Raw genomic sequence first — 16,190 nt, forward strand, 5'->3', positions numbered from 1 at the left:
AGAACTGCTTTTGCTGCAACCCATAGGTTTTGGATCGTCATGTTTTCCTTGTCATTTGTCTCTAGGTATTTTTTAATTTTTCTCTTTGATTTCTTCAGTGATCCATTGATTGTTTAGTGACATAATATTTCACCCCCACGTGTTTGTGTTTTTTACCTTGTGGTTGATTTCTAATGTCATAGCAATGTGGTCAGAAAAGATATTTGATATGATTTCAACTTTCTTAAATTTATAGAGGCTTGCTTTGTGGTCCAGCATGTGTTCTATCTTAGAGAATGTTCCATGTGTACTTGAGAAGAATGTGTATGCTGCTTTTGGATGGAATGTTTTATAACTATCAATTAAGGCCATCTAGTCTAATGTGTCATTTAAGGCCTTATTGTGTTTCCTTATTGATTTTCTGTCTGGGTGTTCTCTCCATTGATGTAAGTGAGGTGTTAAAGTCCCCCACTGTTATTCTGTTACTCTGGATTTTTCCTTTAATACTGTTAGCATTTGCCTTATATACTGAGATCCTCCTATGTTGGGTGAACATAATATCAATTGTTTTGTCACCTTCTTGGATTCATCCCTTGATCATTATGTAGTGTCTTTCTTTGCCTCTTGTAACAGTCTTTATTTTTAAGGCTATTTTGTCTGATATGAGTATTGCTACTCCAGCTTTTTTTTTTAATTCCATTTGCATGGAATATCTTTTTCCATCCCCTCACTTTCAGTCTGTATGTGTCCCTAGATCTGAAGTGGGTCTCTTTGACACAGCATCTATACAGGTCTTGTTTTTGTATCCATTCAGCCAGTATATGCCTTTCTTTGTAGTATTTAATCCATTTACATTTAAGGTAATTATCGATATGTATGTTCTCATTGGCATTTTGTTAATTGCTTTTGATTTCTTTTTTCTTCCCTTCTTATTATGCTCTCTTGTGATTTGATAAGTATCCTTAGTGTTGTGTTATTATGTTTTTTTCTTTTGTGTATCTATTGCAGATTTTGTGTGAGTTTCCCATGTGGGTTTTTTTTTTTTTGCTTTACGCGGGCCTCTCACTACTGTGGCCTCTCCCGTTGCAGAGCACAGACTCTGGACGTGCAGGCTCAACGGCCATGGCTCACGGGCCTAGCCACTCTGCGGCATGTGAGATCTTCCCGGACTGGAGCACAAACCCATGTCCCCTGCATTGGCAGGCGGACTCTCAACCACTGCATCACCAGGGAAGCCCCCATGTGGTTTATATATATATATATATATATATATATATATATATATATATATATATTCATATATATATTTACACATATACATATATATGTATATATGTATATATATATACATATATATATATATATATATATATATACATGATTTTTTCAAGTTGGTCGTCTCTTCAAATGCATTTCCAACATCCTGGATTTGTGCTCTCCTCATGATTGCTGGTTTCAATATCATATTTGCATGTGGATGACTTCCAACTTTTACTGTATATTTGCCTTTACCGGTGAACTTTCCCATTCATAATTTTGTTTGTTTCTTTCTAGTTGTTGCCTCTTCTTTTCTGCCTAGAGAAATTCCTTTAGCATTTGTTGTAAAGCTGGTTTGGTGGTGCTGAATTCTCTTAGCTTTTACTTGTCGGTAAAGTTTTCATTTCTCCTCAAGTCTGAACGAGAGCCTTGCTAAGTAGAGTATTCTTAGTTACAGTTTTTTTCTTTTCATAATTTAAATATATCATGTCATTCCCTTCTGGCCTGCAGAGTTTCTGCTGAAAAATCAGCTGATGATAGCCTTATTGGGATTCCACTGCATGTTATTTGTTGCTTTTCCCTTGTTGCTTTTAGTATTTTCTCTTTGTCTTTAATTTTTGTTAGTTTGGTTAATATGTGTCTCTGCGTATTCCTCCTCGGTTTTATCCTGGACTCTCCTGTGCTTCCTGGACTTGAGTGTTTCCTTTTCCATGTTAAGGAAGTTTTCTCCCATTATCTGTTCAAATATTTTCCCAGGTCCTTTCCTCTCTCTCTTCTCCTGCTGAGACCCCTATAATGAAAATATTGGTACATTTAATGTCCCAGAGCTCTCTGTAACTTCATTCATTTTCATTCTTTTTTCTTTATTCTGTTCCACGGCAGTGATTTCCACCAATCTGTCTTCCAGCTCATTTGTCTGTTCTTATGCCTCATTTATTCTGCTAATTATTCCTTCTAGTATATTTTTCATTTCGGTTATTTTATTATTCATCTCTGTTTTTTGTTCTTTGAATTAGCTACCTCTTTGTTAAACATTTTTTTTATCTTCTTGGTCTGTGCCTTCATTCTTTTTCTGAGATCTTGGATCGTCTTTATGATCATTACTCCAAATTCTTTTTCAAGTAGATTGCCTATCTACACTTCACCTAGTTGTTCTTCTGGGGTTTTATCTTGTTCCTTCATCTGGAACATATTTCTCTGCCATCTCATTTTGTCTAACTTTCTGTTTGTGGTCTCTGTTCTGCAGGCTGCAGGATTGTACTTCCTCTTGCTCCTGGTGTTTGCCCCCTGGTGGTTAGGTTCTTCCAGGGACTTGTGCAGGCTTCCTGGTAGGAGAGACTCGTGCCTGCCCACTGGTGGGGGGAGCTAGGTGTTGTCCCTCTGGTGGGCAGGGCCATGTCAACAGGTGTGTTCAGAGGAGGCTGTGAGCTCAGGATGACTTTTGGCAGCCTGTCTGCTGATGGGTGGGGCTGTGTTCTCACCTTGTTGGTTGTTTGGTCTGAGGCATCCCAGTACTGGAGTCTGCAGGCTGTTGGGTAGGGTTGGGTCTCAGTGCCAAAATGGCAGCCTCCTGCAGAGCTCACACTGATGGATATTCCCTGGCCCTCCACTACCAGTGTCTTTGCCCTCACCATGTGCCACAGCCCACCCGTGCCTCCCCAGGAGACCCTCTAAGACTCGCAGGTAGATCTGGCCCAGGCTCCTGTGTAGTCACTGCTTTGTCCTGGATGCCAGGGCATATAAAACCTTGTTTGTGTGCAGCCTTCAAGAGTGGAGTGTCTGTTTCCCCCAGTCCTGTGGAGCTCCTGGACTCAAGTCCCCTGGCCTTCAAAGTCCAATTCTCTGGTGGTTCCTCCTCCCGATGCCAGACCCTCAGATTGGGTAGCCTGATGTCTGGCTCAGAAGTCTCGCTACTGTGGGAGAACTTCTGACATATAATTGTTTTCCAGTTTGTGGGTTGCCCACCTGGTGGGTATGAGATTGATTATATTGTGAAAACGCCCCTTCTCATTGTGGCTTCCTGTTTGTCTTTGGATGTAGATATCTTCTTTCGTAGATTACAGTCTTTTTTGTCAGTGGTTGTTCTGCAGATAGTTTTGATTTTAGTATTTTGTGAGAGAGCTCCAGTCCTTCTACTTCAACATCCTGTCTCCTCCCTTCTGAATGTCTTGATAGTAACATGAGAGTCATTAATATTCCTGAAATCACTGAAGAAATTTGACTATTCAATGGCAATGCTGCTGACAACGTCCTCTTTATAGCTGCCATTTATCCTGTAAATCTTCTGCCCAGATGGACTTTGCCTGGTAATGGAGAAGACAGAGTCCTCAAGGAAAATGGAATTAAAATGTTATTGGATTATAGTTAGGTCAGATGTTATACTCTCCTCTCTCCTAGTGACAAAATGATTGATGATTGATCCTTGTGGAATGCAGCAAAGAAGATGCTAAGAAGCCTTCAGTTTACATTAATAAATTATTTCATTTGACAGTAGAATACGGAAATAATTGAATGTGCAAATAGTGATTCCCTCTTTATACAATTCTTTTTTTAAAAATCGTTTTATTTGTATATCCAGATTTTAACATTCATTTGATCTTTTATTGAAAAGGCTTTATTTTTTCCCCTTATATTTTGAGGAAACTAAAATTGTGACAAATATTTAATGAAATAAAGGAAATGGTTACCAAGTTTCTAAACATATGTATTTTCTTATAACACCTTTTAATATTACCGCTATGTTTGAATTTCAGTAATGATGTTACAGATTACATATTTTGTCCAAAAAGAGATAAAAAGAGAAAATTACAACTTGGGGAAAAAAATGACAAAGACCAACGTGTCTTGGTTTATAAAGTTCTATTTTTATTTTTAGTGTCTCAATGTAAATAAGCAGGGTGAGAGAGGATTTTTTTCCTTTACAGCGGTTTACCTCTGCAAAAGAACAATGCAAAACAAAGCAAGGCTGGAGCTAGCTGACTAAGAAGCTGTAAGTACCAAGGACTGCCTGAAAAAGAAATGTATAAAAGGAGCAAGAATAAGGCCTACAGTCATTTCAAGGCACTCTTAACTTTCTACATTCATGGATCTTAGGGATCAGATTTCCAGGGAAGGGCAGCATAATGATTTAACGTATCTGTTACTTGCTTACATCCTCTCATCATTCACACTGAAGAGGGTGAAATTCTAAATACACAAACTCAGAGAAGAAGGAGGAAGCATATCTTATTTGCTAAAATTGACTTAAATGTAAAAACTTATATATATATATATATACTATATATAATGAAGATATCCAAACTTAGAGAATTATAGAGCATTTACACTGGGAAAATGTTTTTTGCAAAACCTTTATGTTGGTCACCATCAGCAGATTAAATCAATCTCACGTAGTTTGTTCAGATGGTTGCTATGTTCTGATTTACTAAACTTGAAGCACAGTCTACAAGTGGGTAGAAGGGAGCTGAGGGTTTACATTTTTCTCAGGACCTGGATAGACTGAATCAGTAGTAGAGATATTGCTTTCCTGTTCCTCAGTAAAATGAGCACAGGAAAATCCAATGAATTAGTCTTGAACACTTTTTTTATATAAGGTAAGTTTAGTATTTTTGATTTTTAATTATATTCTCCAATATTAATATTCATAATAGGTTTTCCTGTGTCCTCTATGACTGTTAATATGAGTATTAGCTGCATTCAGTGAGCATGACTTATCATTCCAAGTACACTTACTCCTTTAAAAATTCTGATTTGTGTTTTTGGTAAGTACATATTCATGGGTACTTGGCTTATTTCCATATCTTAGCTATTTTAAATAATGCTGCAATAAGCACTGGGGGGCAAATTTCTTTTTGAATTACTGTTTTCATATTCTTTGGATAAATACACAGAGGTAGAATAACTAGACCATATGGCAGTTCTATTCTGAATTTTTTTGAGGAATCTCCATGATGGTTTCCATAGTGGCTGCACCAATTTATATTCCCACCAATAATGTATGAGGGTTCTATTTTCTCCACATGCTCTTCAACACTTATTTTTTGCCTTCTGTATAATAAATATTCTAATGGGTGTGAGGTGATATACTATTGTGGTTTTGATTTCATTTCCCTAATAATGAGTGATGTTGAATATCCTTTCATGAACCTGTTGGCCATCTGTATGTCTTCTTTGGAAAAAATGTCTATTCAAATCCTCTGTCCATTTTTTAATCAAGTTGTTAGGTTTTTTGTGTTTTTTTGTTGATGTTGAATTGTATGAGCTCTTTGTATATTTTGAATATTAACTTCTTATTGGACATATAATTTGCAAATATCTCCCATTTGGTAGGTTGTCTTCTTGTTTGGTTGATGGTTTACTTTGCTGTACAGAAACTTTTTAATTTGACGTAGTTTCATTTTTTATTTTTGCTACTGTTTACCTTGCCTGAGGGGACATATGTAGAAAATTTCTAAGTCAAATGTTTTCTTCCAGGAGTTTTATACTTTAATGTCTTACTTTCAAGTATTTCATCAATTTTCAGTTGATTTTTGTGTATAGTGTAAGAAAATAGTCTACTTTCATTCTCTTGCCTGTAGCTGTCCAGTTTTCCCAGCACCATTATTAAAGAGACTGGCCTTTCTCCATTGTATGTTCTTTGCTCCTTCACATATGAATTAACTGTTCATATATGTGTGGGTTTATTTCTGGGTTCTTGATTCTGTCTCATTGATTTGTGTGTCTATTTTTCTGCCAATACCATGCTCTTTTGATTACTATGGCTTTGTAGTATAATTTGAAATCAAGGTGTGTGATACTTGTAGGTTTACTCAGGATTGCTCTGGCTATTGGGAAGCTTTTGTAATTCCATTAAAATTTAAATAATTTTTTGGTCCTTTTTCTGTGAAAATTTGTCATTGGGATTTTGATAGCATTTACTTTGAATCTGTAGATTGCTTTAGGTAATATGGACATTTTAACAATGCTAATTCTTCTAACCCATAAGCATGGAATATTTTTGCATTTCTTTGTGTCTTAAATCTCTTTCATCAATGGTTTTATAGTTTTCAGTGTAGAGATCTCCTTGATTAAATGTATTCCTAGGTATTTTGTTCTTTTTGCTGCTATTGTGAATAAGATTGTTTTCTTAATTTCTTTTTCTGCTTGTTAGTTGTTAGTGTATAGAAGTGCAGCAGACTTTGTATATTGAATTTGTACCCAGAAATACTTGTTTATTGTTTCTAATAGGCTTGTGGTAGAGTCTCTAGGGTCTTCTGTATCTAAAATCATGTCATCCACAAATAGTGACAGTTTACTTCTTCCTTTCCAATTTGTATGCTATCTATCTATCATCTATTGATTTATTTATTTTTGTACCTAAGTGCTCTGGCTAGGACTTATATTACTGTGTTGAATAAGAGTGGTAAGAGTGGGCATCCTTGTCTTGTTCCTGATCTTAGAGGGATAGTTTTCAGTTTTTCACCACTGAGTATAAAGTTAGCTGTGGGTTCCTCATATATAGTCTTTATTATGTTTAGGAAAGTTCCTTCTATCCCCATTTTTTTGAGAGTTTTTATCATAAATGGTTGTCAAATGATTTTTCTACATCTATTGAGATGATCAAATTATTTTTATCTTTCATTTTGTTAATGTGGTGTTTAACATTGATTGATTTGCAGATATTGATTCATTCTTTCATTGCTGGGATAAATCCCACTTGATCATGTTATGTGATCCTTTTAATTTAACTGTTGTATTTCTTTGCTAATATATTGAGGACTTTTGCATCTGTGTTCATCAGACATCCTGGCCTGTAATTTTCTTTCTTTGTGTTGTCCTGGGTTTGGTATCAGGGTAATGTTGGCCTTGTAAAATTTTAGAAGTATTCCATCCTCTTCAGTTTTTTTGGAAGAACTTTAGAAGGATAATCTTTGAATATTTGCTAGAATTCCCCTGTGAAGTCACCTGGTCCTGGGCTTTTGTTTTTTTGGTAGATCTTCACTGATTCAATCTCCTTACTAGTGATCGTTTACTCAGATTTTCGTTTTCCTCATGATTCAGTCTTGGAAGTTTGTATGAGGCTAAAATTTCTTCTAGGTTGTCTAATTTCTTGGCATATAGCTGTCCATAGTATTGTGTTGGCCAAAAAGTTCATTTGGGATTTTCCGTAACATCTTACGTGAACGAACTTTTTGGCCAATCTAATATTTTCTATAATCCTGTGTGTTTCTTTGGTATCTGTTAATTCTCCTCTTTCATTTCTTTTTTCTTTTTTTTTTTTTTTTTGGCTGTGTTGGGTCTTCAGTGCTGTGTGGGGGCTTTCTCTAGTTGTGGCAAGTGGGAGCTACTCTTCATTGCAATACGTGGGCTTCTTGTTGCAGAGCATAGGCTCCAGGTACGTGGTCTTCAGTAGTTGTGGCATGTAGGCTCAGTAGTTATGGTGCATGGCTCTAGAATGCAGGCTCAGCAGCTGTGGCATGCAGGCTTATTAGTAGATCCATGGTATCTTCCTGGACCAGGGATCAAACCCATGTCCCCTGTACTGGCAGGTGGATTCTTAACCACTGTGCACCAGGGAAGTCCCTCCTCTTTCATTTCTGATTTTATTCATCTGAACTTTCTCTCTCTTTTTTTTAATTGAGTCTAACTAAAAGTTGGTCAGTTTATCTTTTTAAAGAACCAGCTTAGCTTCACTGATCTTTTTCTGTTGTCTTTTTAGTCTCTTTTTATTTCCACTCCGATTCTTTTTTTATTTCCTTCATCCTACTGAGGCTTCATTTGGGCTTCATTTATTCTTCTTTTTAATAGCTTCTTTAGATATAAAATTAGATTGTTTATTTGAGTTTTTTCTTGAGGTTGGCATGTATTGCTATACACGTCCCTCTTAGTATTGCTTTTGCTGCATCACATACATATTGGTATGTTGTATTTACATTTGTCTTCACATATTTTTTAAATTTTTTGATTTCTTCATTGACCCAACAGTTATTCAGTAATATGTTGTTTTGTCTCCACATATTTGTGACTTTCCCAACTTTCATCTTTTGGTTGATTTCTAGTTTCATACCATTGTGGTCAGAAAAGAGGCTTGATAGGATTTCAGTCTTCTTAAATTTATTGAGATTTGTTTTATGTCCCAACATATGGTCTATCCTTGAGAATATCCATGTGCACTTGAGAAGAATGTGTATTCTGCTGCACTTGGATGGAATCCTCCGTATAAATCTATAAAAGTTCTTTTGATTTAATGTTCCATTTAAAGCTGCTATTTCTTTTTTTTTTTTTGCTGTACGCAGGCCTCTCACTGTTGTGGCCTCTCCCGTTGTGGCGCACAGGCTCCGGACGCGCAGGCCATGGCTCACGGGCCCAGCCGCTCCGCGGCATGTGGGATACTCCCGGACTGGGGCACGAACCCATATCCCCTGCATCGGCAGGCAGGCCCTCAACCACTGCGCCACCAGGGAAGCCCCTAAAGCTGCTGTTTCTTTGTTTATTTTCTGTCTGGATGACATATCCACTGGTATAAGTGAGGTTTTAAAGTCCCCTAATATTACTGTGTTGCTGTCAGTTTCTCCCTGAGGTCTGTTAATAATTGCTTTATATAGTTTGGTGCTCTTTTGATAGGTTCATATATATTAATAACTATTATGTCTTCTTGATGAACTGTCTCTATTATTAGATACCGTTCAGTTTTGTCTCTTGTTACCTTTTCTGACTTGAAACCTATTTTGTCTGATATGAGTATGGCTACACCCAGTTTCTTTTGGCTGCCATTTGCTTGTCTTATTATCCATCCTTCACTTTCAGCCTATATTTGCCTTTAGAGCTGAGTCTCCTGGAGGCAGCATATAGTTGAGTCTTATTTTTTAATCCATCCAGCCACTCTATTTTTTGATTGGTGAATTCAATCTGTTTACATTTTGTGTGATTATTGATATATGAGGAGTTAGTACTGCTATTTTAGCTTCTGTTTTCTGGTTGCTCTATATCGTTATTATTTCTTTTTCCTTGTATTTCTATCTGTCATTTTGGTTTGGTAGTTTTCTATGATATTTTTCTCAGTTTCCTCTGTTTTTTAATGTCATGTTTCTGCTCCGGATTTATATTTTGTGATTGTCATGATGTTTGTATAAAACATCTCATAAACAAAATAACCCTTTCTCTGCTGATAACATCTTATCTTCATTTGCCTATATGGATTCCATTCTTTTCATCTTCCTCTTTTATGTTTTTTTGTCTCAAATTATCCCTTTTTATGTTGTAAGTTCATTACCAAATTGAAGTAGCTATAGTTTTTACTGCTTTTTTCCCCCTTTAACATTTATGATTTAATTAAGCATAAATGTTATGCTTAATTAAGCATAAACTCTATTCCTGTATAGAGTTGCAATTTTCTGATTTTATTTTTCACCTTACTCAATGTTTTGTGTACTTTTACCTTTCATTTCAGGTAGACTGCAGCTGTTTTCAGCATTTCTTGTAAGCCAGGTCTAGTGGTAGTTAACTCCCTCAGCTTTTGTTTATCTGGGAAAGCTCTTAGTTTTGCTTCACACCTGAAGGGTAAATTTGCCAGATTTTTGGCTGACAGCTTTTAATCTTTATATATGTATATATATATATATATATATATATATATATATACATATATTTTTTTGCGGTACATGGGCCTCTCACTGTTGTGGCCTCTCCCGTTGCAGAGCACAGGCTCTGGACGCACAGGCTCAGTGGCCATGGCTCACAGGACCAGCCGCTCCGTGGCATGTGGGATCTTCCCGGACCGGGACATGAACCCGTGTCCCCTGCATCGGCAGACTCTCAACCACTGCGCCACCAGAGAAGCCCTAATCTTTCAATATTTTGAGTATGTTATTTCACTGTCTCCCGACCTGTAGAGTTTCTGCTGAGAAATCTGCTAATAACCTATTCAGGGTTCCTTTGTAGGTTACTGTCCTTTTTCCCTGGTTGCCTTTAAAATTCTTTTTTGTCATTGACTTGGCAATTTAGTATTGGAGAAATTCTTTTTGTTGTGAGGTAGTTAGGTATTCTCTTAGGTATTCTCTTAGCTTTATGGACTTGTATATCCAGTTCCTTTCCCACATTTGGGAAGTTCTCAGCTATTATTTCTTTAAATAAACTCCCCATTCCCTACTCCTCCCTTCTCCTTCTCCATTATCCTTATGTTGCCCTTCTTAATGGAATCGGATAGCTCTCGTAGAATTTCTTCATTTTTTTTTAGATCGTAGTTCTCTCTTCTACCTGTATCTTTTGCAGATTTCTTTCTTAGAGCTTACTAATTCTCTCTTACATATGTTTTGTTCTGTTTCCAATGCTTTCTAATGCATTTTTATCTCATTTATTGAGTTTTTCAGCTACAGAATTTCTGTTTGGTTCTTTTTTAGAGTTTCAATCTCTTTGGTACAGTGTTGCTTCAGTTCATTAATTTTATTCATGAGCCCATTGCCCTGCCTTTCTGAGTATTCTTGTAGCTCACTGAGTTTCTTCATGAGAGCTATTTTTTTTTTTTTGGCCACACTGTGCAGCTTGTAGGATCTTAATTCTCGATCAGGGACTGAACCTGGGCTCACGGCAGTGAGAGCATGGAGCATGACAGCTAGTTGAATTCTCTATCAGTTACTTTAAGTTTGGTTTCTGGAGAATTGTCATTTTCTTTTTACGATATTGTGTTACATTGGTTCTTCATGGTGCTCAATGAGTTGTTCCTCTGTTAGCATATTTGAACTAGTGAAACCTTTCTTTAGGTAAAGCTTTTTTTTTTAAACTTGATTTTAACTTAACAGGTCAGTAATTGGAGGCCTTTCTTTGGTTTTTCAGTAGGTGGCACTATAGAACAAGGTTTAAGTTTCTGTTGCCTGAACTGCCTCTGGTTATGGAGTAGGCACTTTCCACCCTGTACAGTCTCTGCCAGAAGTGTTCTCTGGTGGCCTTGTTGTCACTGCTTGTGCCTCCAGGGTCACTGGCACCTTGCTGCTGCTGTTGTTGCTACTGTCACTGGCGTTGCTGCCTGGGGCTCTCGAATGGCAGGCACCTCCACCATGTCCAGTGTCGCCTGGGTTGTCAGCTCTGCTGCTGCTGGGAGTGTGGTGGTCAGAGTTACAGGCATTTCCATTGCTAGAGGGATGGGGTCTCATGCCCTCCTGCTGCTGCTTCTTGATTACCTGTGTAGCTGTGGCTAGGTTGTGCAGGAAGCTGTGCACCATCTCCCCTGCTACTATTAGGTTCTCTGGAGTTGCATATCAGCCTCTGTGGTCAGGGGGCCTGGATTAGCACCTCTTCTGATGTTCCTCACGTTCTGCCTCCATGTGTTCCAGTCTACCCACCTTTTGATGTACAGATGTATGAATTCTCTGGTGTCTTGATATGTTGGGCAGAGGAACATTTGTTGTGTTATGCATGTTTTGCTGGTTGTAGATTGAAGGGGAGCGACAAAGGGAACATTTCATGCCACCATGATGCTGATATCACCAAAATGTGCTTTTTATTTTTTTTAATTTTTTTGTTGTTACAAATGGGGTTTTCTTTTCTACTGTTTTTTTTTTAAAAAAAACTATGTATATAATTAAGAAATTGTGCATTAACTGGTATCTTATATAGGTGAGATTTTCAAATATTTTTGTCGTATTACTCCTTTTCACTCCTAAAAACTATTGTGTATCCCAAAGAGTTTTTGTTTATATGATTTTTATCTATTTGTATTTACTACATTAAAAATTAAAACTGAGGAATTTTTAAAATATGTATTTTTGACTTATTTAAAAAACAAGAAGCCAATTTCATAATAATCTATTAGCACAATTTTAATGAAAAAATTGGCATATTTTAAATACCAAAGAGAAAATTAGTGAGGAGTGGCACTTAAACTTTTGCAAATCATTTTCATCTTTAGCTAAATAGAAGACAGCTGTATTCTCATGTCTGCTTCTTCAGTCAATCCATTGCTATGTCACATATCATATAATCTCTGGGACACTCTACTGTACACTATTGAGAGAATGACAGTGAGAAAAGCACATAATGTCATAGTATTTTTATGATAATTTTGACCTTGCAACACCCTTGAAAGAAGACTGCTGGTGTAGAGTGTTGTTTTTGTTTTCTTACAAATTTATTTATTTTTAAAAAATTTTTGGCTGTGTTGGGTCTTCATTGCTGAGCGTCAGCTTTTCTCTATTTGTGGTGAATGGGGTCTACTCTTCATTGCGGTGCACGGGCTTCTCATTTCAGTGGCTTCTGCTGCAGAGCACAGGCTCTAGGCATGTGGGCTTCAGCAGTTGTGGCACATTGGCTCAGTAGCTGTGGCTGGTGGGCTCTAGGGTGCCGGCTCAGTAATTGTGGCGCATGGGCTTAGGTGCTCTGCAGCATGTGGGATCTTCCCGGGCCAGGGCTCAAACCTGTGTCCCCTGCATTGGCAGGCGGATTCTTTTTTCTCCTTATATCTATTAATAATATGTGAATTTTCTTAATGTGTTGTTTTCTTAATGTGATATTGAATTTCTTTGTTTTTATCTATTTAGGACTTTTATTTCTGTAATGAAATATTTACTGTAAAGTATCACAATGGTATTAATTTTGGCATTAATATTTCCATGTTTCAGAAAAGCCTAATACATAATTATGTAATTTCTCTAATGTAGATATCTATGATGCGAGGTAGAATAAAGCAACATTTTATCATGAGCCCAAATGATGGATTACACAAAGCTTGACAGAGAGAAACATTTTGCTTACTTCTATTCCCAATCCTCCGACCATGCATAAGCTTTACACACTGTGGTTTCTCTTCATTTATATTTTCCCCCTCTCAAATGCTAAGGACTACGGAAAAGCTAATGCAGCCACAAAGTTCGATGTTGTGCATCAAAAGAGTAACAGCAGCTAAAAAATACGTAGCTCAAATACCAGCTTACTGCCTAAGTGTGTGATTTTACTAAATGTCTTCAAGTCTCAGGGTCCTCATTTGTTAAATGTGGATAATAATACCTACCTCATCGGTCCAGTCAGAACACTTTGAAATAATATGTGTAAATTGCTTTTATGTACCCGGCACATAGTCATTGCTTAATGATTGGTGGTTGAAGTTTTTTTAGTAACCATGCTTTTAAAGGGAGACAAAAAATGCAGGAGTAAATGAGTGTAGAATAGTTGGCATTATACCTTTGACCTGGTTTAATCAGGGAAGACTTTTGGGGATCAGAAAACTTGAATTAAGGTTTGAAGCTTGAGTAAATGTATTAGTATCTATTGTCGCATAACAAATTGCCCCCAAACTTCACAGGATAAAATAACAAATTTTTGTTTGTTTGTTCTGAGGGTCAGGAATCTGGGAGTTGTTTTCCTGGGTAGTTCTGGCTTAAGGTCTCTCATGAGATTGCAGTCAAGTTGTTGGCCTGGGCTGCAGTCATCTGAAGGGACTGGAGAATCTGCTTCACTCAAATGCTGGGTGGGAGGAGGTGCTTCAGTTCCTTACAACATAGATCTCTACATAAGGATACTCAAGACATGGCTTCCCCTTGACAACCCAAGATAGAAAGAGCCCAAAGTCAGAAACTTCATCTGAACTAATCTCAGAAGTATCATACCATCACTTGCACAATGGTCTATTTGTTCACACAGACTAACTCTGGTACAACATGGGGACTATACAGGGTGTAGATACGATGAGGAGGAGGTCGTTAGGAACCATTTTGGAGGGTGAGTATCACAGAAGAATTTGGGCAATGGAAAAAACAAAACTGGGAGGAAAAAAAACTAGGTCAGACCCTAGCATGAACATCCCTGTCCTTGACATGGGTGACCCATGCAGATACTGATGGAGCTATCTTACGGTAACCTCTAAGCAAGAGGTGGAGAAAAAAGAGCCCTGGATCAATGGAGAAGGGCTAACGCTACACACTTCTCCCAGTTGAACAAGATAATTTCCTTGCCAAACCACCAGAGGAATAACATGAAAGAATAATTCCTAAAGAATGCCTCTTGCTACCCATATTAACCTTTAGGCAAATTATGTATATGTTCTCAACTTTAATTTCCACATTCTCTAAGCAGAGCTATAATCTCTCTCACAATATTGAGCAAAGCAAGCATTGAAAGTCGAGTGACAGGCATGAGGTGGTAATCATCCCCTTATAAGAAGATAGAGTCCTAACACATATAGTCTGCTTGCCCCTAACTATATTCAGCCAGTGCCAGGCATATAGCAACCTAATGTTGTATCATAGATGTATTTTGATTCACCAGTGAATTAATAGTACCTGCTCTCCCTTGCACACACCTTTTGAATGACACTCATTGGCGTAGTTTAAAAGGCACACAGGTTTTTTCTGTCACTGGGCTCTATTTGAGCCAATCAAGGGATCGATGGTCAGGTTCAAATCAATAGAACTTTGTCAGCTATCACAAACCTCAATGATTTCTGGCATTGGCCATACACTAAAGGTACTTAGCTGTTCAACCTGTGCCTCTGTTCAGATGTACGTTTTTCAACTGAAACGCATGTTTAATGTGTACAACATGGATATGAGTATAATAATACACATGGATTTCTGTTCATGATAAGAATATTGATTAGTACCTTTATGGAAGTATCTGATTACAAAAGCTTTTTGCATACATTATGTCACTCATACTTTACAGGGACCTTGTAGGGTGGGTAACTATTGTCTTTAATTTACAAACAAGAGAAGCAAAACTCTGAGGCGTTTTGTTGACGATCATACAGCTAAGTCTCAATCTTTACTTATGACTAAAAGATGGGCATTTGCTCCAAAACTCAATGTAATCGCTATTAAATAGTATGTAATCTTTCTTTGTCAATTCATAGTGTATATCAGGATATTTCATTGCATGAGGGTCAGCTTTGTGCACATTAACTAGTTTTTATTTCATATTACTGAAACTCTGCAACTGGAGAGGCCACAACAGTGAAAGGCCCGCATACCGCAAAAAAACAAAAAACACTTTTTCCTAAAGGTGAAAATAAAATAAAGTTTTGGTATTTAGTGATAAGTATGTAATCTGGAAAATAACTTTATTTGAAACCATCTTTTCTGACAAAACTGAATAAAGTACTTATCTTTTTCTACTTTTGGAAATCAAGATTAATGCAATATAGTGTGTTTCTGAAATCTTCCTTTCTACAGAGGTCTTGCTAACTGAGATTTCTGTTACATGCAGCCTTTCTCTGTGTGCCTGGCCTGTAAAGGGAGGTACACCTCTCCATGTGGAACATATGACTTAGGAATCTCTCATATCCGTTGGAATTCAAGGCTATTGAATTCAAGGTCACTTTTGTAATTCAAGGCACTATTACATTCAATATATGTAATTCATCATATATTCCAGTATATGATGATTTCTATGAGCTTGTCATTTTCTAGTTGTCTCATTGTTATCTATTGTAACAATTATTGTAAGTCTTTGAACTTACTGTGTGTTATTTATACTGGCAAAATTTTATTTGGTTCTTCTTCACCACTTACATTACACCATTAAATCACCAGTACTAGCAATAGTAATATTTACAAAATTAAAAATTGTTTTCACCAATTCAGTAACTGATTCATATCCCTCCTTTTGGGCTCTTCATTTTTATGGTGTAGAAATTTGTTGTTGTCATCAGAAAGCTGGCTTAGGTTTCATTCCTTCATTCTTACATTCAATAAGCACCTTAAGAATTAAAGTCAAACTTTTTAACTCATTTAATGATATGATGATATGGCCTGAGGACCAGGGATTCCAAAATTTTGTGTTGCTCCTTGAATGAGATCCCAGAGAAACAACACAATGTGAAACAAAATGCCACTTCACTGATGGTTACAGAAGTGCCCTTGAAGTCAATCCAGAACTCCTCAGTTTATGGCAAGTTGGAGCTTGTGTGTTAAATCCAAGAGGGGCTTTTTCGTCTCCCATTTGAAAATCTTTGCATATCCCCAAATTGCAAGTAGAGTTTTGTAAGGAAA

The sequence above is a fragment of the Stenella coeruleoalba genome (genome assembly GCF_951394435.1).
Source record: "Stenella coeruleoalba genome assembly, chromosome: 8".
In the NCBI taxonomy this organism is placed as follows: domain Eukaryota; kingdom Metazoa; phylum Chordata; class Mammalia; order Artiodactyla; family Delphinidae; genus Stenella; species Stenella coeruleoalba.